We start from the raw sequence: 24,877 nt of genomic DNA on the forward strand, positions 1-24,877 counted from the left end.
ATATGCTAACATTAAAATTAATTTATGCGTGCTTTGTTTTTCGAAGAATATTTATTATTCATTTTTTTTTTTCAAATCTGATTTCATGATTCTTGGTTGTCATATCACTCATAGCATGATAACATTTTTTGAAGTATTTGTTCACAAAAATAAATAAATAAATAACTTTAATTTTTTTATATATATTCTTCAAAACTAATTAGTAACCATGCATGTCAATTTAAAATTCATTTATCTGAATAAATTTAATTTGTATTCTTTATTTTAAGTAAAGTCAACACCAGAGTTATTTGCTACTCTAAATTTTTTTTTTTGGGTGTATTTTTTTACCTTTCCTTATTATTATTATTTTTTTTGCTGACCTTCATTTGAATAATCTCTATATATGCGTTGTCTTTGCTTGTTTTTAATACTTTTCTATTTAATTTCTATGTGGTACAATTTTGATATTCTCTCCATTAAAAAAATAAATAAGTTCTCAACTGTAATTGTCACTTGTTTAATTGTTTTTGTCAATATTTCTAGTGTTATATTTTATTTTATTTTTTTTAAAAAAATATTTCTTGTGTTATATATACGTTGCTGTGAACTGATATGTATCCTTAGAACATCAACCCAATAAATTTATATTTATTTTCTTGAAATCTGATTTTATGATTTTTTTTGTGTCTATATTTTTTATTGCTTCACATGATATTTTTACCCTTTATTTAATTTCTCTTAAAAATTTAAATTTCACAATCAATGTTTCAAGTGATCATTCTTATAAAAATTATTCGATTCCAAAGAAGATCATTTTAAGTGCAACTAATGTGCAAAAATAATGCATTCTAATTTTAATGCAGGCTATTTCTCAATCTTAACTGGAAGCAATGGAAAACAACAACGAGGCAAATAACAACGTTGATCTTACTTTGAGATTGGGTCTGCCTTTCTATGATCGGCTAAGAATAGAAGAAAATAATAGGAGACAACAAGGCCTGCAGGTACTACATATATAATATTAATTCTGTTTTTTTTACAAACAGAAATAAGCTAAAATAATTGTGTTGTTTCAGTGCAATTGTCACATATTATTCTCAGTTGAAATGTTGTTTCAATTAGGGAAATTTCCCCATCCAATTAGGAACTTCTGTTGGACCAGCAGACCTTGCTCCCAACCACGATCCTCCGGTGGCGGCACCACTCATGGATGGGGTGAAAAGGTGCCAAGTATGTGCCCGCACGACCACCTCGCTATGGAGAAGAGGACCAAACGGCCCACAGGTACGTAAGTACCGAAGATGGATTTTATTTGAGAAGTACTATGTTGCATGCATGCATGCATGCATTTGAGTTATATGATAATTACTTGTTAGACGGATAAAAAAAATAAATTTGAAATACCTCCGAATTAAATTCATCCAAACAAGACAAATGAATTTGAAATCCACGATTTTAATTTCTTCTACCACAAAACATTTTAGAAAAAATAAATTATTTGCATTAGAATTTTGACTTATCTTATTTTATTTTTGCAGACTCTGTGCAATGCCTGTGGGCTACGTTATGCAAGAAATATGAGGAGAAATGTACAGGGATAGAGAAGGCCTCTTTGTATTTTAATATTATAAAGAACTTACTAGTTTTATTATGCTAGCTTGTCGAAATTGAATTAAAATGAAAAATTGTTCCCTTAAGTAAAAAAAATTGTTTAGTTTGTCGAATTTTATTTTATATTTGTTTTGATATATAAAATTGTTTTAACAAATATTTTGTGGTTTAATTGAGGAAGAATTAATTCATAAATTAACATGAATGCGGGGCCATAGATGATATTATTTTTCCAATTTTTTTTAATCTAGTCTAATTAATTTGACGTACCATGCACGTCACATTATCATTAATATTGTTATTTATTTATTTCTTAATTACTATTATTTTTGTCGATATTATTATTCTTAATTTATTAATATTATTATTTTTATTTTGGATAATAATATTATTTCATTATTTCATATTATTTTGTATTATTCTTATTATTTAATTTAATTATTATCATTTTATTATTTATATAATAAAAAAATCTAAAAATTGGTAACATTGAATTCGCCAGTTCACTATTTTTTAAGAAAGGTAAGTATAATTTCTTTCGGTTATATTTCGATAAATGAAATTACTTTTGTAATATTTAAAAAATAAAAAAATAAATCTTATTTGGAAGTGATGGATAACAATGGACACCAAAATCCCGACAACAGTGAGGCAAATAACAACATTGACCTTACTTTTAGATTGGGTTTGCCTTTCTACATATATAATATTAATCATGTTTTTTAATATAATTATTATTTCATTATTTCGATAAATGAAATTATTTTTGTATTATTATTTGATATATTTAATCAAAAAAACTAAAATAATTGTGATGTTTCAGTTCATTGGCCACATATTACTCTCAGTTTAAATGTTGTTTCAGTTAGCTGAATTTCCCAATCCAGTTCAGAGCTGCTGTTGGAATGAGAAACGTTGGTGTGCACATGGACTCGACCCAACAAACCTTGCGCACCACCACGGTTATCTGGTGGATGGGGTGAAAAGGTGCCAAGTATGTGCACGAACGAGTAACAACCACCTCGCTATGGTTGGGAGGACCAAACGGTCCACGAATAAGTATCGAAGATTAATTAGGTTGCATGTATTTAGATGGATGAATTTGATAATTTCAAATGACGACTATGTGACTTGCATTTGAATTATCATAATAATAATTACTTGTTCAACTGCTTAAGTTGATAAAAGAGTGAATTTTAAATACATTTGAATTAAATTTATCCGAACAAGACAAATAAATTTGAAATCCACAATTTTAAATTCCTTTCTCAAACCTTTTAATTATATTTTTTTCTAATTACCATCAAATTATTTTCCCTTTCAACGTTAAAACAAACTAAATTTGCATTATAATTCTGACTTTTTGTCTTTTATTAATACTATTAGAGGGTATAACTTTGATTTTTCTATTATTTCTTATTTTGTATAGAATTTTATTTGTGCAGACACTGTGCATTTCATGTGGGCTACACCAGGCAAGAAATATGGGAAGAAATGTACGAGGATAGAGAAGGACAATTTGTATTTAATTTATTATAAAGAACTTATAGTTTTAATTTATTATGTTTCTTTGTTAGGATCGAGTTTGGAGTTTTGAAGAAGTGAATAAAATTAAAACTCTTTTTTCCGAAATATTTAAGTTTGAGATTATTATCAAACCGGATTCAACAGGACGTATGCGGATGGACCATTTAAAAACGATTTTCAACGTGCGGAAAGGTCCTGAAGATCTAGCTAATGATATAAACAAATGAATAAACTTTTAACAAAGTAAAAGAGACAATAGTAAATTCGGTAATGAAAGTAACACAATATATTTTGATGGAAGTTTGAAGGTTAAATCTTCCATGTCTTTTTTTCCTTTAGAAAAAAATTCACTATAAGACTTTAGTTTTACAATGTTTTTTACGAACTTACTTCAATTTAAGGTTTATCACTTGCCTAAATTGAAATGTTTAGTTTTGCTTAAACAACAATACAACAACTGTAAATGCAAATTAATCCTCAGATTCAAACAACTCTAGACATTGATTAAACAACAGTTTGAGAAATTGTGAGAACTCCAAGTTGATCCTCGATAATATGTAATAAACTTGAACGTGTGGGGGCCCATGCTCCTGATTAGCGTTTAATGACCAAACAACCAGGATTCGTTAATGTAAACAGCGAAAGCGATTAAAAATTTTGTTTTTGGGCCAATAGAAATTTCGGTATGACCTCCTCGTAAGTAGGACATCCCAAAAATTTCCAAACAACACAAACAACATTTATATACTCGAAATAAAGTCATAACATAAATTCACCAACCTACAGCCGCACTGGCCAGGACTAACACATACAAAGCTGACAAGGCTCGATCACACAAATATCAATCAAAAACATCGTAAAAATAACAGTACAGCTACACATGGCATTCCCTGGCACAAGTATGACCCGATGATATAATACACACACAGACACACACACATATATATATGGGAACTCTAAATCAACAACCCAACTACTGGGCACCGTTACCCGACAATTCACTAGACGCGTGAAAGCCTTCTGGATAACCTGCTATGACATAAAAAACATCCACAACATAAAAAGAAAAGAGGGTCAGGCCCCAGTACGACGAACAAGTGAAATTATGATAAATATAACTGACATGAAATAAAATCAAGTAAAATACAATGCAATGCGTGTCGGTAACAACGAAATAACGGATACCAAAACGGAGTCCAAATGAAACGCATTAGCAATAGGAACAGTGGCCACCCGTGTCAGGAATTGCAGCAACGAAACATCAAGCCGCCCCTCATCCATGCACATAGCATCGAGGGTCCGGTAGCGACCTGGTCAGTCATCGTGCAGTCATCAGGAGTGCGCTAATCCTATCACTCGCTCCATCGATGAGATGTCAGGAGTGATATAATCCTACCACTCGCTCAATAGATGACTCAACATCTCAATAGATCAATAATGATAACAATCAACAGAGTCAAGGCTCGAAATACTTTGCACTAATAGTATCAAATCAAATAAATGTGTGGATGCAATCACGTTATTCACATAAGCACATAAGGCACGCCATAACTTATTACAAAATACTTAACATTATTCCACATCATTATAGACGTCATAATAAAACAGTTCATGCGTACCTCAATTGATACTTAATTTACCATTGAAATATCCTAAGAATTTCTCGAAGAATCCAATCATGTGACAAATAATACATTTCATATCAAGTTCAAGTTATTTTTCCAATATTCACTAATTTAGGCTAAAATTCCAAAAATCCATAATTTAAGCTTTAATATTTCTAAATGATTGAACACTAAATTCGAAAACCCAATTATAAAATTCTGAATTTTTGAAATTATGTCTAAATAAATTCTGAAATTTTGTTAATATCTCCAGTTAGCTCCGATATAACACCTACAATCAATAATACACTATATATTAATTGTTGGAACTCAAATGAATTAAAATACCCAATATTCGAAATCCTAAAATCTGAATTATACCTTCGAAAGTTTCGAATCTTGTTCTAAGCTTCGAATTCAAGCTTCAAACTACCAAAACCAAGGTTTTCTCCTGATTTTCCGGCGAAAGTAGGTGGCGGTCTCCGATGGGTTTACGGGAGTAGCGATTTTTCCTGGCAAAAAAGGTATCACTGGATAGCCCTTGTCGAGAGGTTTCCGAAACTATGCTTACTTTCGAAAAATGATCACTGACGGCAAAGATACGGCTGATCAAAATTTGACAATCGTGTGGAATGTTTGAGACGGAGATTTACAGAAAGACGTGGAAAGGAAGATGGAATTGTTATTATTATTTTATTATTTTTATTTATATATATATATATTTTAAAACTTACTTAAAATTGGGCTGTCCTTGGGGAATTTGTTTGGGCTTTGGAGAAATAGGCTCTCATAGCTTGTGAGTAGTTGAATAATCATTTCAATAAGTGTGTTTGGAAATCTTGAGAAAATTGAGAGCTTGTAGACTTGTAAGTTGTTCGAGTGACCTCAAATTAATGGAGAGACTCTCAATTTATAATTACTTTTGATTCCAGCATTCGAATCCTTTTTGTTTTTTGAATGCAAAAACAACTTTATATTCATCATCTCTTAAATCATAGTACGTTGTATTTAATGATTTATTGACGCCTTACAAGAAATGGTAACCAATAGTTCTGAAAAGTTGATACTGATAAGAGAGAATGCCGCAACAACTTTCTATCCCATTGAGATGCATCATGATTTTCTGATGATCTTGTTTCTTATACATGATTGGTCAAAAAGATATTCTGATAGAATAGAGTTGACATGTAAGATAGCTTTGGACTTTTTAAAATCTGGCTCTAAAACCAAATTCATTGAAACATGCAGAGTTCGGTTGCGCTAGAAAATGTCTGGATGTAGTAAACAAATAGTTCGGTCCAATGAATGTACCCTTTGATCCAGCCTAGAAAAATAGGATTGCAAGCAATGCGATTAGACTACTTGAACTCTGGTTCCAACACCTGTAAATATATAAATGGCGGTTGGAAATCATATAACAATTAGGTGCTATTTATCATCACCAAAACTAAGAGATTATAGTTTAACATTGTTTGTTTGTCGGAATTGAAAAAGAACGGAAGTTTATTCCCTTGAGCTAAACAAATGGTTTGTTTGTAGTTTTTTTTTTAAATCAGAAAATTGTTTAAAAACATTTTTTTGGTAGATTTAAAAAAATAACTGATGAACAATTCTTAAAGTAACAAAAATATTGAGGTTCATTCAATTAACATAATCCAAGGTCATTTATATATTTGAAATCACGAAATTAAAGCTGTAATTATCTTGAGGATATTTTTTAAAAAAAAAAATTCAGTCTCTTTTGCACGCTAAATTAATAATAATAATAATAATAATAATAACTAACAATGAATACCCCAATTCATTATTAAGAAAGGCAAGCATAATAATAAATTATTTTCTAAACCCTCCACCTCCATCCCGAGTTATGCCAAGTCCATGTGGCAGCTGCTATCCAAGCCATGAATATGTACACACTATGAACCAATGGATGGTTTGAAGAAGTGAACTTGAGAGCAAAGACACTACAAGATTTTGGAAATACTGAAAGTAGAATCCAAGGCACTGATTTTGTTTGTTTTCAATTTCATGGAAAAATCGAGTTTTCGTTTTAGGGCCGAAACTACATTTATGTTTTGAATATGTGTTTATTTTAATCAAATATAATTCAATTCAATATTTAATTTGTGTTTACTATGGATCTTTCCCTCCAAGAACGACGTAAAGAGAGCAAGTGAATGCTCAGGCTGGTAGCTCGGGACAAAATGTCCAGCTCCCCTCACAGTAACAAACGTCATGTTTTGATATTCAGCCACATAACCTCCAACCTTTAAAAAAAACCGGTTAGAAATACGATGTTTTGGGAAGAAACTAAATCGAATAGTATTAAACATATCGACTTTCTTACCTCACCTTGAGAGTACCAAGGATGCTATGGAGTCTTAACAGGTGAACCAAGTGTAGCCATCGAATACCTGGTTTCTTTTGCCGGTACGACGCTGTCTAAGTCTCCGCTGCAGTCATTTTTCCTTGATCTTAAGAAATAAATGTATGCTAAATAAAGGGATTTAAACAATGATGTAGTAGTTACCTAAAGATCCAAATGCGAATGCTGGTGGTCATCAGTTCTTTAATGATAGTTAGTACCGTATCGGGGTCCTGCCAATGCCAACTGCTATGTTCCACATTGCTGCATGAATATATAACATAGATTAGTTAATCAGAATGGATCCTGCAGCAAAAAATTGAAATAAAAATGTACTAATTTGTGTGGAAATTGGAACAAAAGAACGTTTCTTGGATCATATTACATGCAGCTTCCCCAAGGTCCAGGAGCTTTGGTGACATTGGCATGAAGGGCCTTTTGTACTTTAGGATGTTGAAAGATAAGCAGCAGCAAAAAATGCAATATAAGTGGAGAGAATATATTTTATTTTGGATGAATCAATAGTTGGAAATGCTCTGTCTTTTATAGGCATACAATGAGAATCACGTAGCTTAATTTTCTCAACAGATTCCTAAAAACTAAGAAATAATCAAACACTAACCAAGTATTAGCTACAGACTTTGACCCACTAACATTTGACTTGCTAATAACCAAACTAATTACCATTTATTATGACTGAATAATTAAATAAATTTATTTAACAATCGATAATGCTGATGTTGTATTTTAATACTCTCCCTCAACATCAGCTTTCTTTCTTTATTTTATTCCAAGCTGCTGGCGAAATCTTTCAAACTTGTTTCCACTCAAGCCTTTGGTGAACAAATCTGCAACTTGATTTTCTGTGTTGATATGGTTCAAAACAATTTCCTCTTGCAGAACTTTTTCTCTGATAAAATGATAATGCACCTCCACATGTTTAGTTCTTGCATGAAAGATTGGATTTTCTGCCAAACGTATTGCCGACTGGTTGTCGCAATATAGCGGGATTGCATAATCTGTTGGTTGATGTAGATCCTTCAATAATTGCAGTAGCCAAGAGCTCTCTTGAGTTGCCATAGCTGCAGCTCGATACTCTGCTTCTATTGTTGATAAAGATACAATGGCTTGCTTTTTGCTACACCAAGAAATTGGTCATGTTCCAAGCATAAAAACATACTCGATCTGTAGTTGAACGCCGAGTGTCATGGTCACCGCCATAGTCGACATCACAGTAACCAACTAATTTGCAACTTTCATCTTTCTTGTACAGTACACTGTAGCCAATTGTATTCTTCACATATCTCAAAATTTGCCGAATTGCATCCAAGTGAGGCTTCTTTGGAATTTTCATGTATCGACTCATTACTCCAATTGCATAAGAAATATCAGGTCTACTTATAGTTAAATAAATCAAACTACCCACCAATTTTCTGTTCATCTTTGCATCTTCCAAATCTCTCCCTTCATGAGCACATATTTTTGTATTTGGATCTATCGGAGACGAAATTGATTTGCACTCGAGCATTCCAAATTTCTTCAACAAGTCTCTTGAATATTTTTGTTGACAAAGAAATATTCTCTCTTGAGTACGATCAATTTCTAGACCAAGGAAATGTTTGAGGTGTCCAAGTTCTTTCATTTGAAAACGAACGGATAAATTCTTCTTTGTTTCAAGAATTTCGTCTTTCCAATTTTCTGTTATATTTAAATCATCCACATATACTAGCACAATAGCTAGCTGCCTTCCATCATATTTGACAAACAAACTAGAGTCTGCAGATGTCATTGAATAACCATTATGAACAAAAAATTCTCCAATCTTATTGTACCAAGCCCTCGGTGCTTGCTTTAACCCATAAAGTGCCTTTTGTAGCTTACACACATATTCGGGATAAACTTGACTCTGAAAACCCAAAGGTTGATTCATGTAGATCTCTCGATCCAACTCACCATGTAAGAACGCATTCTTTACATCCATTTGCCACAAGTTTCAAACTTGACTTGCTGCAAGTGCAAGTAAAACTCGAACAATTGTAAGATTTGCAACTGGGCTAAATGTTTCATCGTAATCTAATCCATATTGCTGTGAAAACCCTCGAGCAACAAGTCGAGCCTTTTGCCTTTCAATTGAACCATCTGAGCGACACTTTATTTTAAACACCCATTTGCAAGAAATAGGATTCACATCTTTAGGATTTGGTACAAGCTGCCAAGTTTGATTTTGTCTTAATGTTACAATCTCCTCGTCCATTGCTTTTTGCCATTCCAGATTTGATGATGCTTCTTCAAACGTCTCTGGTTCTTTTTTATTTACTTCTATTATTGTAGCATTGGCATATTTAGCATTTGGTTTTATGACTCCTGTCGATCTTCTGAGAGAAGTTGATTCTTCTACTCCACTAGATTCACCTTCTATGCTTGGTTGTTCATACACACCTGTCCTCCAAGAATTTTGTCTTATGTCTTCATGGATATTATCTCCAAAATCTATTTCATCATTTTTATCTAATCCAAGTTGGATTTGAGTATGTGGCAGTTTATCTATAATAATATTGTCATTTTCTAACAACCACCATGAAGATGTTTCATCAAACACCACATTTCGAGATGTATAGCACTTTCCAGTTGTAGGATCACAACACCTCCACCCCTTTCTTTGATTGTCATATCCTACAAAGATACACGTAACATATTTCTTGTCCATTTTGCTACGTAAATGATCAGTTATAAAAACATAGCAGACACAACCAAAAACTCGAAAATAGCTGACTATAGGCTTCTTATTCCATAATAATTCAAAAGGTGAATGAAAACATAACTTTGTTGAGGAAGCCGATTGATTACAAGGGATGCAGTTCTCATTGCTTCTGCCCACAATCATTTAGGTACATTTCTTGCATGAAGCATACTTCGACATATTTCAGCTAGATGTCTATTCATCCTCTCTGCTACTCAGTTTTGCTATGGAGTGTTTGGACATGTGAATTGATGATATATTCGACATTATCGAAGGAAATTCCAGAACTCGTTTGAGGTAAATTCACCTCCATTGTCGGTGCGAAGACAATGAATTCTTTTACCAATTTCTGCTTCTGCATCCTTTTTGAACTCTTTCAACTTTGAAAAAGTTTCAGATTTTTCTTTCATAAAATAAACCCACAAGTACCTGGAGAAATCATCAATGAAAGTTACAATAAATTTCATCCCACCAATAGAGGCTTGCTTGATAGGTCCAAACACATCCGAGTGGATTAATTGTAACATCTTCTTTGCTTTGAATTTGGATTCTTCATATGGCAATTGATGTGCTTTTCCATATTGACACCCAGCACATATTGTTTTCGCTTTTACTTCAAGTTAGGGCAGCCCCTTCACCAACGATTTTTCCGTCATCTCATTTAGTTTGGAGTAACTAACGTGACTTAACCGCATATGCCATAAATCTGCTGTCTCATTTTTTCAACTTTTGTCAACGTATGCAGTTTCTGTAGACATCACATAAACTGAATCCAATTGTCTTCCCTTCATCACTTGCTCTTCAGTAATATCAAGATCACGATAAACCTTTACATCTTGTGGACCAAACAACACACAATGACCTGAAGATGTTAATTGTGATACTGAAATGAGATTCTTTTTCATATCTGGAACGTGATAAACATTTTGAAGTGGCAGTTCACTTGCATTATTTTGAGGAGCGACTATCGTATTACCGATATTGGCTATCGGTAATTTTGAATTGTTTTCTATCACCACCACTCGGCTTCCCTTATATTCTGATAAGTCTTGCAACTTTTCTTTATCACCGGTCATGTGATTTGACACCCCGAGTCAACAATCCAATCATTGTCATAATCAATTTGTTCCGAGGTTGTTGTTGTGAGACCTAGCTCATCTTATTCTACAACATATAACGCCTCATCATCCCATTCATCTTCACTTTTGGAAGCAGCAGCATTACTCTCCACCAGTTTTTTCTTCAAAGGACAAGCTTTTTCCATATGACCTTTCTTACCGCAATTGTAACACTTCCCTTCAAACTTCTTGCCATAACCGTGATTTTTTGAAGCTCCCCATGAGCATGTACTTCCTTTGCCTTGATGATCTTTTACTTTATCATCACTCTTTTTAGACCAACCGGCTGTGTGTTTCCTGGAGTTCTTTTTGCTTTTACCGGCGAAGAGTGCTTCCTCATCACCTTTATGCGAAACTCCTCCCATTTGCTTAGCTAGTGCTTCTTGTCCAGCAAGCAAATTTTCGAACTCTACTAGTGATGGCTGATTTTGCCATCCTTGTACAGCAGCAACAAAGCCCCTATATTCAGGTCTCAAACCATGGATAATTATTCTCTTCATCCTGGTTTCCCCAATTGAATCACTTGAATCCAACTCGGTAATTTCACGGCATAGAGTTTTCACCTCGTGGAAGTACCGAGAGATCGTCATGATGCGTTGAGCTATCGACAAAAGTTCACTCTCTAGAAGTTGATGCCTCGTGTCATTTTTCTTTGAGAATAGGGTGGCAAATGTATCCCAAGATTCTTTGGGAGTTTTGACATCCTTTATGTGCTCTAGCACATCTTCTTTGACCGTAGTCTTTAAAACAAACATTGCTTTGCATGCTTTTATCTTCCACTTTTTCAATGTACCCTGTACATCTTCTGCCTTCGGTTGAGTAACTTCACTTCCATTGACAACCTCCCACAAGTCTTGGCCTTGCATATAAGACAACATACATGTAGACCAAGTATTGTAATTTTGATTGTTAAGCTTCTTGATTCCACCAACAACTTGAAGATCGCTCATCTTGTCAACAGGAAGAGAAGAAGAAAAATAATATATTTTGTCGTCAGCAACCATCGGGCTCTGATACCACAATGTTGAAAGATAAGCAGCAGCAAAAAATGCAGTATAAGTGGAGAGAATATATTTTATTTGGGATGAATCAATAGTTGGAAATGCTTTGCCTTTTATAGGCATACAACGAGAATCACGTAGCTTAATTTTCTCAACAGATTCCTAACAAACTAAGAAATAATCAAACACTAACTAAGTATTAGCTTCAGACTTTGACCCACTAACATTGGACTTGGTTATAACCAAACTAGTTACCATTTATTATGACTGAAGAATTAAATAAATTTATTTAACAATCAATAATGTTGATGTTGTATTTTAATACAGGAGAGTTCAATTAGTTGAAAACATATCTAACATCGATCAAAACCAAAGAACTGAATAGAACGAGTAAATATTTTATCGAAAAAGAGTATGATATGAATGTTATTGAGGTGTATATATCTACCGAGGGAGAATTTTAGGTGGAAAGGCAAAAGGGAGCATAAATTTCGTAAGGGAATATGCATCTAAAGCTGTATATTCTTGATCAATGTATGCCTTATAAGTATCTGATTCCAATGATCGTGATGAGAAGTCCCAGTTTCAGACTATTCCCTCATGTAATTCATCTGATATGAGGGCGCTTGTCCATAGGTAATTATATATTCTTTTTCTCTGATCCGTGAAGTCTATGTAGGCATTTCCAATCTAGAATTCATGTAGAGAGGAAGAATTTAAATTTTATACATGTTAAAATAATTTTCTGTTTGTGTAGCATATTTTAACTGAATGAGAAGCAAATCTACTTGCATATAAATATACAACTTTCAATTGTTAATTTCTATGTTTGTCATTTTCTATTTATTTAGCTTAGCAAGTTGTTTTCTCATACGAGTTAATTAATTATCTATCTGCTTACATATCCAAGGGCGGAGCCACCCTTGGGCTAGGGTGGGCTCCAGCCCCACAATGCATGCTTACCTAGTTACCTCACTAAAATATACTGATACGAGAAAATAAACCAGAGATCTTCTGTAGTTTGTTTGGCGGGTAGTACAACATCAAGTCCTTTAACCCCCCTAACAATGCATTGCATATTTGTTGCTCATCCGAATCGACTTTCAAACAATTTATAGCCAACTGATTGATTCCCATGGCATTGTACTCGTCGATATAAAAAGAGTCATCCACAGTTGGTTTGTTGCAATGAATCGCAAAGCTTGCTGTTAAAAAATTCCTCTCTCGACAATGTGGGCATCTTAAACTTAGCGTCCACGTTTTTGTTGATGAGCTCCAGAAGTAGAATACTATAAGCAAAAATGTCATGTATCATCGACCAAGGAGGGCCTACAACAATGCCAAAAAATATTGCAATTGAAACAACATGATTGTGCATAAAATATCATTTCATTACTTTAAAAAACTGCGAGTGATGTGGAAAAATGTGACACAGAGATTAACATGATTTTCCTTGTCAAGAATTATTCAACTTAAGTGTGTGGAGGGAGTGAAGATTACTCTAATAGTTATAAAAAAAATTAAATGAGTAGGAAAAATGCTTCGTGCCCAACCTCATCAAATTCTCTTTACATGCGTTAGTGTTGAGGCCAAATATAATTATTGAATAAGGCGAGCCAAGAAAACTCGAGGTTGAAATATAGAAGAAGACGTTCATGATCAGTTAAGAATTTGGAATATAACAAACAAAATGTTAAGAGTTGACAATAGGGATGAATAATCAAAGACACATAACACAAAGTTTCAACTACTTATGTTTCTTTTTAAGGCCAGCTTGACCATATTTACATTCCAAAATTTCTTGGATATGCAAGGAATATCAACAGAAGATAATCAGCAAGATTCATATATAACAAGCAAAGAACACAAAAAATGGATGCATAACATCCAGATGTTTGAATGAATATGGTAAAGCTTCGTAACATACTGTTCATACTCCTCCCGGTTTCGCAATATGAGAATAACCTAAAGTCAAACACCACTGATCATTTTTCCTACCAAAAGACAAAGATAAGAAGGATCATAACAAGACTCACTAAAAGAGCATTTGTAGAGGAAAAAAGAAATGATAAAAGCAATACAACCTTATCCACCATGATTTATTTAGAATTGACACCACCATGGACAAGTCCTTTGTCATGAAATACTCCCAACATTCTTGCAATATCGGTCGACACCTTCATTATATCATCCCGACTAAAGGTATCTGGTAGAAAGCCATGGGAAAACGAGTTATTCATAAAAAATGAACAGATATAAAACAACACATGTTAACTACTATGAAGGATTAGCTAGCAGACCAGTAGGAATATTTTTTTCCCAGCGTGTCTATCCTCATATATGACAGCCAGACGTCTTTCACAATGGAATCCGATCAACTTTACTACATTCGGATGTGATCTGATCTCATGATCACTAGATAGGTTGAGTTCATCCTGTGATGAGAAACAATAGTCAGAAATCAAAGACAAAAGTCGAAAAAAGATATCACATCAGAAGCCGACCATTTCATGCATGGATTCTCTATGTATGATGACTGACTTGATAATCGGAATAGACAGGGTAAAAATATTCCCATATTTTGACAAGCACGTCCTGAGATCCCGATTCTGTCTTGATGGTCCTTCGATAAAGGGTTCCAAACTGGATATAGCATATAAGGGTAGACCAAAAACCAGGAGTCATCTACATTAACTCATCGAAGCTGAAATGTCTGACCCAGCCATCCAAATCCCGAGCACCATTGGAAAACTACATTTGTGCTAAAAATAAACATGAAGTCTACAGTAGATGTTATAGTTATGATCAAACTTTCTTTTATTTTTAAGCAACAACTCAGTGACGGAGCTAGGAGTATAGCTCTACCCACCCTTGATTTCATTACAAATTTTATTCTTTTTAATATTTTATTAAGTATAAATATTTTTATATTATCTGAATAAAAACAAACCTAATTATATTGATAAAAGGAATAACAATAAAAATCATATGAAATAAACTAAAAAAATAATGTTACATTTTTTAAAAATTAACAAAATTAAAGCAACACTACTTTAAAAATTAGGGACGAATAAAATTTCGATTAAAACAAATGACCAAAAATATCTATTTACTTCGAAAAATTCCGAAATTTTATTTTTCTAAATTAGTTTGTTCGGTCTGATTTCGATTAATTTTATAAAATATCTAATAAATCAAATAAATCGAGTTTCTAAATAAAGTCGATTTTTTTAATTCAAATTTATAAGTTATTTAAAATAAAATTATAGTAATTTTAATTTTTCTGAAAATGAAACATAATGTTTTTACAAAACCGATACTTGCCAAAATTTTTCCATTAGAAACCAAACAAACTAAACACAATTAAAATCAATTATTTTGGTTTATAGATTGAGTTAATCGAATTTTTAGGGATTTTTTTTAGAAGTATATATTAGTTTTGTATGTATATATATATATATATATATTAGTTTTGTTATGCTAGCTGCACACTTTCGGTGAGTACCGATGAGGTGATACATATCTATTGAATATACACTTTAAAATTTAAAAATGCCATGATTTGTTTTTTTTAANGTGATACATATCTATTGAATATACACTTTAAAATTTAAAAATGCCATGATTTGTTTTTTTTAAAAAAAAAATCAATCTAAGCTTATAATTTGGTGCCAATTCAAATTTCCTTTTTTTTTTTCTACACTTAATATCACCACATTTTACATATAGCATATCATTATATATTTATCCCTTGTTTATATATATACTGGAAAATTTTTGTTTGTGTATTTGTTTATATTCCCTAGAAGCATACTCACGAGTGGTCAAAAAGCAAACTAAGAATCACCAAACCAAATTGGACTTTAATGAAAATGTTAGAGATATATTAAATACACAGCTTTGCATGCATTTCAAAAAATGTACCGAAGACTTCACATGTTTTGTGCAATATATCACCAAAGCCATTGCTCATCGTTAAGTATGAGTGAGCATGAAATGTGTTTTATTAGTACTCTCAATATTCTCGAAAGGAAATATATCTATCTTGTCACAACTAAGACTCAGAATCTTATATTTATTGCTCAATAAGAAAGTGAGTTGTCACAGTGTGCTTTTTAGTTATAAAAATCTCAATATATACACTCACCTGCTCCTCATGTTTTCACCATTGCAAGAACTCGAATCGCAACAACTTCTGTCTCAGTTTTACAACACCTTGTGTCACAGTCTTACAACTCTCCACAAATTTCAAGCATTATTGGTAAACATTTTTTCTGTAACCTAATTTACATTAATAAGAATGGCATCAGTTCTTTTGTGTAAAGATTCATTTTTTAAAATTTCATTTTCAAGTGAAGGATTGGAATTTTTTTTGAAGGAAATGGTGATCTTGGTTGTGTTCATAGATCATATAAAAAAATTTCAAGTGGAGTAGAAATTAATGCTTACTCCGTTCCATTTATGCTCATGATCTATGCAAGATCTATGGTTTTTTTTTCTTTTTTTGGATGATTAGATTGAAGTATTGATCTCTATATTGTTTTGTTGTTGTCGTCGCTCGAAGCTATATTGATCTGATATCGTCACCATTTTTTTGTCGATTTATGTCGGCCCTTGTTTTATCGATTTATTATGTTAATTTTTTGTGTTTTCGTCGATTTTCGTGTTATTATTTCTATCGTTATGTACAACGCGTGGTTAAAAGATTCCAAGAATGTTTATTATTCATTTTTTTTCAAATCTGATTTTATGATTCTTGGTTGCCATATCACTCATAGCATGATAACATTTTTTTAAGTATCTGTTTACAAAAACAAATAAATAAATAACTTTAATTTTTTATATATATATATATTCTTCAAAACTTAGTAACCATGCATGTCAATTTAAAATTTATTCATCTGAATAAATTAATTTATATTCCTTATTTTAAATAAAGTCCACCAGAGTTATTTGCTACTATAAATTTTTTTTTTGGGGGTGTATTTTTTGTCTTTTCTTAATTTTTTTTTTGCTGACCTTCATTTGAATAATCTCTATATATGCGTTGTCTTTGCTTGTTTTTAATACTTTTCTATTTAATTTCTATGTGGTACGATTTTGATATTCTCTCCATTAAAAAAATAAATAAATTCTCAACTGTTGTCACTTGTTTAATTGTTATTGTCAATATTTCTAGTGTTATATTTTATTTTATTTTTTTTAAAAAAATATTTCTTGTGTTATAAATACGTTGCTGTGAACTGATATGTATCCTTAGAACATCAACCTAATAAATATATATTTATTTTCTTAAAATCCGATTTTATGATTTTTTTTTGTGCTATATTTTTTATTGCTTCACATTATATTTTTACCCTTTATTTAATTTCTCTTAAAAATTTAAATTTCACAATCGATTTTTCAAGTGATCATTCTTCTGAAAATTATTCGATTTCAAAGAAGATCATTTTAAGTGCAACTAATGTGCAAAAATAATGCATTCTAATTTTAATGCAGGCTATTTCTCAATCTTAACTGGAAGCAATGGAAAACAACAACGAGGCAAATAACAACGTTGATCTTACTTTGAGATTGGGTCTGCCTTTCTACGATCGGCTAAGAATAGAAGAAAATAATAGGAGACAACAAGGCCTGCAGGTACTACATATATAATATTAATTCTGTTTTTTTTTTTTACAAACAGAAATAAGCTAAAATAATTGTGCTGTTTCAGTGCAATGGTCACATATTATTCTTAGTTTAAATGTTGTTTCAATTAGGGAAATTTCCCCATCCAATTCGGAGCTCCTGTTGGACCAGCTGACCTTGCTCCCAACCATGATCCTCCGGCGGCGGCACCACTCATTGATGGGGTGAAAAGGTGCCAAGTATGTGCCCGCACGACCACCTCGCTATGGAGAAGAGGACCAAACGGCCCACAGGTACGTAAGTACCGAAGATGGATTTTATTTGAGAAGTACTATGTTGCATGCATGCATTTGAGTTATATGATAATTACTTGTTAGACGGATAAAAAAAATAAATTTGAAATACCTCCGAATTAAATTCATCCAAACAAGACAAATGAATTTGAAATCCACGATTTTAATTTCTTCTACCACAAAACATTTTAGAAAAAATAAATTATTTGCATTAGAACTCTGACTTTTATCTCTTATTTTATTTTTGCAGACTCTGTGCAATGCCTGTGGGCTACGTTATGCAAGAAATATGAGGAGAAATGTACAAGGATAGAGAAGGCTTCTTTGTATTTTAATAATATAAAGAACTTAATAGTTTTATTATGCTAGCTTGTCGAAATTGAATTAGCTAGAATGAAAAATTATTCCCTTGAGTAAGTTTGTCGAATTTTATTTTATATTTGTTTTGATCATAAAATTTTTTTAACAAATATTTTGTGGTAGACTTACAAAAATTAATTGAGGAAGCATTAATTCTTAAATTAACATGAATGCGGGACACAAATGATATTATTTTTTTCAATTTTTTAATCTAGTCTAATTAATTGCACGTATCATGCACGTCACATTATCATTAATATTGTTATTTATTTATTTCATAATTATTATTATTTTTGTTATTTAATTTAATTTAATTATTATCATTTTATTATTTATATAATACAAAATTTAAAAATTGGTAACATTGAATTCGCCAGTTCACTATTTTTTAAGAAAGGTAAGTATAATTTCTTTCGGTTATGTTTCGATAAATGAAATTATTTTTGTAATAATAAAAAAACAAAAAATTAAATCTTATTTGGAAGTGATGGATAACAATGGACACCAAATTCCCGACAACAGTTAGGCAAATAACAACATTGATCTTACTTTTAGATTGAGTTTGCCTTTCTACATATATAATATTAATCATGTTTTTTTTTATATATATAATTATTACACGTATTATTATTTGATATATTTAATCAAATAAACTAAAATAATTGTGCTGTTTCAGTGCATTGGCCACATATTATTCTCAGTTTAAATGCTGTTTCATTTAGGTTAATTTCCCCATACAGTTTAGAGCTCCTGTTGGGATGGGAAACGTTGGTGTCTACATAAACTCGACAAACCAAACCTTGCGCCCCACCACGGTTATCCGGTGGACGGGGTGAAAAGATGCCAAATATGTGCACGAACGAGTAACGACCACCTCGCTGTGGTTGGGAGGACCAAACTGTCCACGGGCAAGTACCGAATATTAATTAGGTTGTATGCATTTAGATGGATGAATTCGATTTCATGAGAACTGATTTAAGATATATACGCGTTTGAATTATCATAATAATAATTACTTGTTCAACTGCTTAATCTGATAAAGAGGGAATTTTAAACACAGTTGAATTAAATTTATTCAAACAAGACAAATAAATTTGAAATCCACAATTTTAAATTCCTCTTCCTCGAACCTTTTAATTATATACTCTCTTTTTTCTAATTACAAACAAATTATTTTCCCTTTAAACAGCTTTAAAACAAACTAAATTTGCATTAGAATTGTGACTTCTTGGATCTTTTATTAATACTATTAGAGGGTATAATTTTGATTTTTATATTATTTCTTATTTTGTATAGAATTTTATTTGTGCAGACACTGTGCAATTCATGCGGGCTACACTATGCAAGAAATATGGGGAGAAATGTACGAGGATAGAGAAGGCCAACTTGTATTTAATTAATTTATTATAAAGAACTTATACTTTTAATTTATCATGTTTGTTTGTTAAGATCGGGTTTGAAGTTTAGACGAAGTGAATAAACTTAGAACTTTTTCCGAAATATTTAAGTTTGAGATGATTCTCAAATCTGATTCAACAGCTGTTAACTGTGAAAGTTCTTTTCTCGATAAGACATATACGGATGGACCACTTAAAAGTGATTTTCAACGTGAAAATGTCCGGAAGATCTAGCTAATGATATAATCAAATGACTAAATTTTTAACAAAGTAAAATGGACAATAATAAATTTGGTAATGAAACTAACACAATATATTTTGTGGAAGTTTGAAAGTTAAATCTTTTATGTCATCTTTTTCACTTAGAAAGAATTCATTTTAAGACTTTAGTTTTACAATGTTTTTTTACAAACTTACTTCAATATAAGGTTGATCTCTTTCCCAAATTGAAACTTTTAGTTTTACTTAAACAACAATACAACAATAAAACAACTGTAAATGCAAATGAATCTTCGTATTCAAACAACTCTCGGCAGTGATTAAACAACGACTTGAGAAATTGTAGAAGTCCTAGTTGATCCTCGATAATATGTAATAAACTTGAATGTGTGGGCTTGTAAGCGGTTGAATAATCATTTCAATAAGTGTGCTCAGAAATCTTGAGAAAATTGAGAGTTTGTAGACTTGTAAGTTGTTCGAGTGACCTCAAATTAATGGAGACACTCTCAATTTATTATTACTTTTGATTCCATCATTCGAATCCTTGATATGTTTGACTTTTGTTTTTCTACCGCAAAAACAACTTTATATTCATCATCTCTTGAATCATAATATGCTCCATTTAATGATTTGCTGGCACCTTACCAGAAATGGTAATACTGATAAGAGAGAATGCCGCAACAACTTTCTATATCATTGACAGACTTTTTGGTTTTCTAATGATTTTGTTTCTTGAGTATGATTGATCAAAAAAAAAATTTATAATATAGTCGAGTTGACATGTGAGATAGCTTTAGACTATGTGAAATCTGGCTCTAAAACCAAATGCATAGAAACATGAAGAGTCCGGTTGGGCTGAATAATTTCTGGTTGTAGTACTTAAGTAGTTCGGTCCGTTAGAAGAAAAATCCGATTGCAAGCAATGCGGTTGAACTACTTGATATATGGTACCAACACCTGTAAATACATTAAATGACGGTTGGAAATCATATAACAATTAATTGCTATTTATCATCACCAAAACTAAGAGACTGTAGTTTAAGATTGTTTGTCGGAATTGAAAAAGAATTGAAAGTTTATGCCCTTGAGCTAAATAAATGGTTTGTTTGTAGTTTTTTTTAAAAAAATCAGAAAATTATTTAAAAACCTTTTTTTGGTAGATTTATAAAATAACCGAAGAATATAATATATGTTATGACGCTCAATATTCCTCAGTTATTTTTTAAAATCTACCAAAAAAGGTTTTTAGACAATTTTCTGATTTAAAAAAAACTACAAACACACCATTTTTATATATAAATTAAATATTATAAAAAAAAGATATTAAATTTAAGAATTTTTTAATCTAGTCTAATTTGCACGAATCATGCACGCCACACTATCATTAATGTTATTATTTATTTATTTATTCTTACTTACTATTATTATTGTCAATATTATCATTCTTAATTTATTTTTCATTACTTAATTAAAATATTTTTTAATTTGTTTGTTTGTTGGAATTGAATTAGAATAAAATTTATTCCCTTGAGCAAAAAATTATTATGTTTGTCGAATTTTTTTTATCACAAAATTGTTTAAAAAATATATATATTTGGCAGGTTTCAAATTATTAATTGACGAAGCATTCAATTAACATAATCCAGGGGCATATATATATTTGAAAATCACGAAATTAAATATGTAATTATTTCGAGGATTTTTTTCAAAATGCAGTCTTTTTTGCACGCTAAATTAATAGTAATAATAACTAACAATGAATTCGTGTTTATTTTAATCAAATATAATTCAATTCAATATTTAATGTGTGTTTACTATTTTATGTAAATTGGTTGCTAATCATGTGGGAACGTACGACTCGGACTCGGACTCGCATCCGATTATACTAATAACTGGACTAGTATTACTTGCTAGTCCAGTTGGTAATACTAGTCCAGTTGTTTTAAGTCAATCATCTATTGAGAGACTGAAACCCAACTTTTCGAGCAATGAAGTTTCAAGGTTGATGCATTTGCTTATAGAAAATACAATCTTGGCAACAGTCAGCATCAAGGAAATGGACATTCACTTCCAAAAAGATCAAACTTGATGCTCGAAATCATTCTTCAAATTCACCTTCGATCATCTCCATTTTCAGCTGCGGCCGGGCGGCAGCTTTCCCTCCAAGAACGACGTAAAGGGAGCAAGTGCACGTTCAGGCTGGTAGCTCGGGACAAAATGTCCATCTCCCCTCACAGTAGCAAACGTCATGTTTTGATATTCAGACACATAACCTTCAACCTTTCATTAAAAACCGGTTAGAAATACTAAGTTTTGGGAAGAAACTAAATCGACTAGTATTAAACAGATCGACTTTCTTACTTCACCTTTAGAGTATCAAGGATGCCATGGAGTCTTAACAGGTGAACTAAGTTTAGCCATTGAATGCCTGGTTGCTTTCGCAGGTACGATGCTGTCTAGTCTCCGCTGCAGTCATTTTTCCTTGTTTTTTAAGAAATAAATGTATGCTAAATAAATGGATTTAAACAATGGTGTAGTTTTAGTTACCTAAAGATCCAAATGCGAATGCCAGTGGTCATCAGTTCTTTGATGAGAGGTAGTACCGTATTGGGGTCTTGCCAACGCCAATTGCTATATAACACATTGCTGCATGAATATATAATATAGATTAGTTAATCAGAATGAATCTTGCAGAAAAAAATGGAAATATAATGTGCTAATTTGTGAGGAAATTGGAACAAAAGAACGTTTCTTGGATCCTATTATCTGCAGCTTCCCCAGGGTCCAGGAGCTCTGGTGACATTGATATGAAGGGCCTTTTGTACTTCAGGAAAGTTCAAGTAGTTGAAGACATATCTACCAGAGCATGGATCAAAACCAAAGAACTGAATAGAACGAAACACGAGTAAAAATTTTACCGAAAAAAGAGTATGATATGAATGTTATTGAGGTGTATATACCTACCGAGGGAGAATTTGAAGTATAAAGGCAAAAGGGAGCATAAATTCCGTAAGGGAATATGTCACCTAAAGTTGTATATTCTTGATCAATGTATGCCTTGCAAGTATCTGATTCCAATGATCGTGATGAGAAGTTGCAGTTTCGGACTATTGCCTCGTGTAATTCATCTGATACGAGGGCGCTTGTCCATAGGTAATTATATATTCCTTCTCTCTGATCCGTGAAGTCTATGTAGGCATTTCCAATCTAGAATTCATGTAGTGATGAAGAATTTAAAGTTCATACATGTTAAAATATTTTTCCGTTTGTATAGCATATTTTAACCGAATGAAAAGCAAAATCAAGAAAATGTATCATTCACGGCAATCCCTTTTAAGTTTATGACAGTTTGATTACTGATCTTGTTGTTTCCAAGGATTAGATCAGCAAGCTGAGGCGCGTAATGACCCGCGTAACTCTCTCCCGCTATGTAGACATCTCTAGTTTTGTACTCTAGAAATATCTCCAACCAGTAAAAAGGTGTAGGAATCCGCTGCAGTGCTTTTGTCATCAGTAATGTAATCTGATATTGTGTTTGAGTTTGAGTATGAAAATCCAACGCCTGCCGGGGATTCCAAGAAGAGGATATTCGCAACTGCAGCGATTTAAATTCGAACTTTAGTTAATGTTGTTCTTCAAAGTATAAATATGCCCTGTTTTAAGAATACTTGTTCCATTGATACTCACCAGTATTCCAATAATATTTGTTATACCAGAGTTTTACCGCTGGGATTCACCCGAAATGGTCCAAGTTAGGTCATTGTTCCATTGCCTACTGAAATGCAGCCAGGCCCAGTAGTTTCAAATATTTGATGAATGCGAGTTACCTTGAAGTATACGATCTTGTAATTTCGTCTTAAACTGCAAACTTTAGCGGTTTGTTAGTGTAATGCTATAACACGAAAAGGGTTAGAATCAAAACGGGCTGCCAAACAGTAATATTATCATAGATTTACCTCCATTTAGCCATAGCACCAGACGCTTGCTTGAAGAATCTTCAGCCTCATTTAACCAATAAAACAGAGCTCGGCCAGAATTAGGATCAACTGTTACTTAACCCGAATATTGATCAAAATTCACCAATGGTTGCCCTGGCAACATCAAGATTCTGTCCTTTTCCCTCAATCCATCTTGACTTTCTACATAGACAGGCAAGTACTCGATCGAGGCATCCTCAGCAACATCTTTGACAGATTCTTTTTGGCTTCGTGCCTCGAGAAATTCCCCTAGACGGTTAAATCCTCTACCTTCACTAGAATGTACTAAAACCACGAGGCATGAGAGAGTCAGACACAAAAACCTTACACACTCCATGTAGTGCTCTGCATCAAAAGTATCGTCCCTTTTTGTAGATTTTTATTTTTTTAGTTACACTGATGTTGTCCATATGTTCTTGTTGCATTTTCAGCTGGATCCTTGGTCTTGTTAGTATTCAGTTCAGCCGGACACGTTTAGCGACGATGCAGCTCGCTAGTTTGTCCCATGTCTTTAATGTGTTTCTTAATCTAAGCCTGCAATGTCTCTACTTGTGGATCTATTCTCACGGACTAAAATACAAATGATTGAATTCAAAAGGATATGCTTGATTGATAATTCATTTGTCTTTTTGTAGTGTTCATTTGGAATTAATTTAAGAAGTTATAACATGAAAAGTTTGGGAGAGAAAGAGGCACAGATGGCCTTTAATTGCGTTTATATATAGAACAAAGGATTTATGTGAAACAAAGTTATATTGGAATAACTTTTTCCTCTCTAATTTCGTGTGTGAGTTTTATTTTATTATGTTTTTGCTCAAAATACTAATAATGGTGTGATGAAAATAGTGTTTCTAAAAGAAATTTGGTGTGTGTGGAGACCAAAATTAGTTGTTAAAGAACTCTCTTAATAATATAGTATTAAATGCTCTAGCATAACTAATTTTCCGTATATTGGTGAAACCTTTTTTTTTTTTTTATAATTTTGATTAATAAAAAAATTTAGAAAATTTATAAACTTAGAGCTAGAAATTTTTTTTATATTTATTTGTTTG

At 32.2% G+C, this 24,877-nt stretch overlaps 1 pseudogene; it reads right to left on the minus strand.

Annotated features, from left to right (window-relative positions):
* Nucleotides 1-4,093: 4,093 nt before the first annotated feature.
* LOC140972551 (serine carboxypeptidase 1-like) lies at nt 4,094-24,208 on the minus strand (annotated as a pseudogene).
* Between the last annotated feature and the right edge of the window lie 669 nt (nt 24,209-24,877).

Source organism: Primulina huaijiensis, chromosome 3 (genome assembly GCF_012295235.1).
Source record: "Primulina huaijiensis isolate GDHJ02 chromosome 3, ASM1229523v2, whole genome shotgun sequence".
Taxonomy (NCBI): domain Eukaryota; kingdom Viridiplantae; phylum Streptophyta; class Magnoliopsida; order Lamiales; family Gesneriaceae; genus Primulina; species Primulina huaijiensis.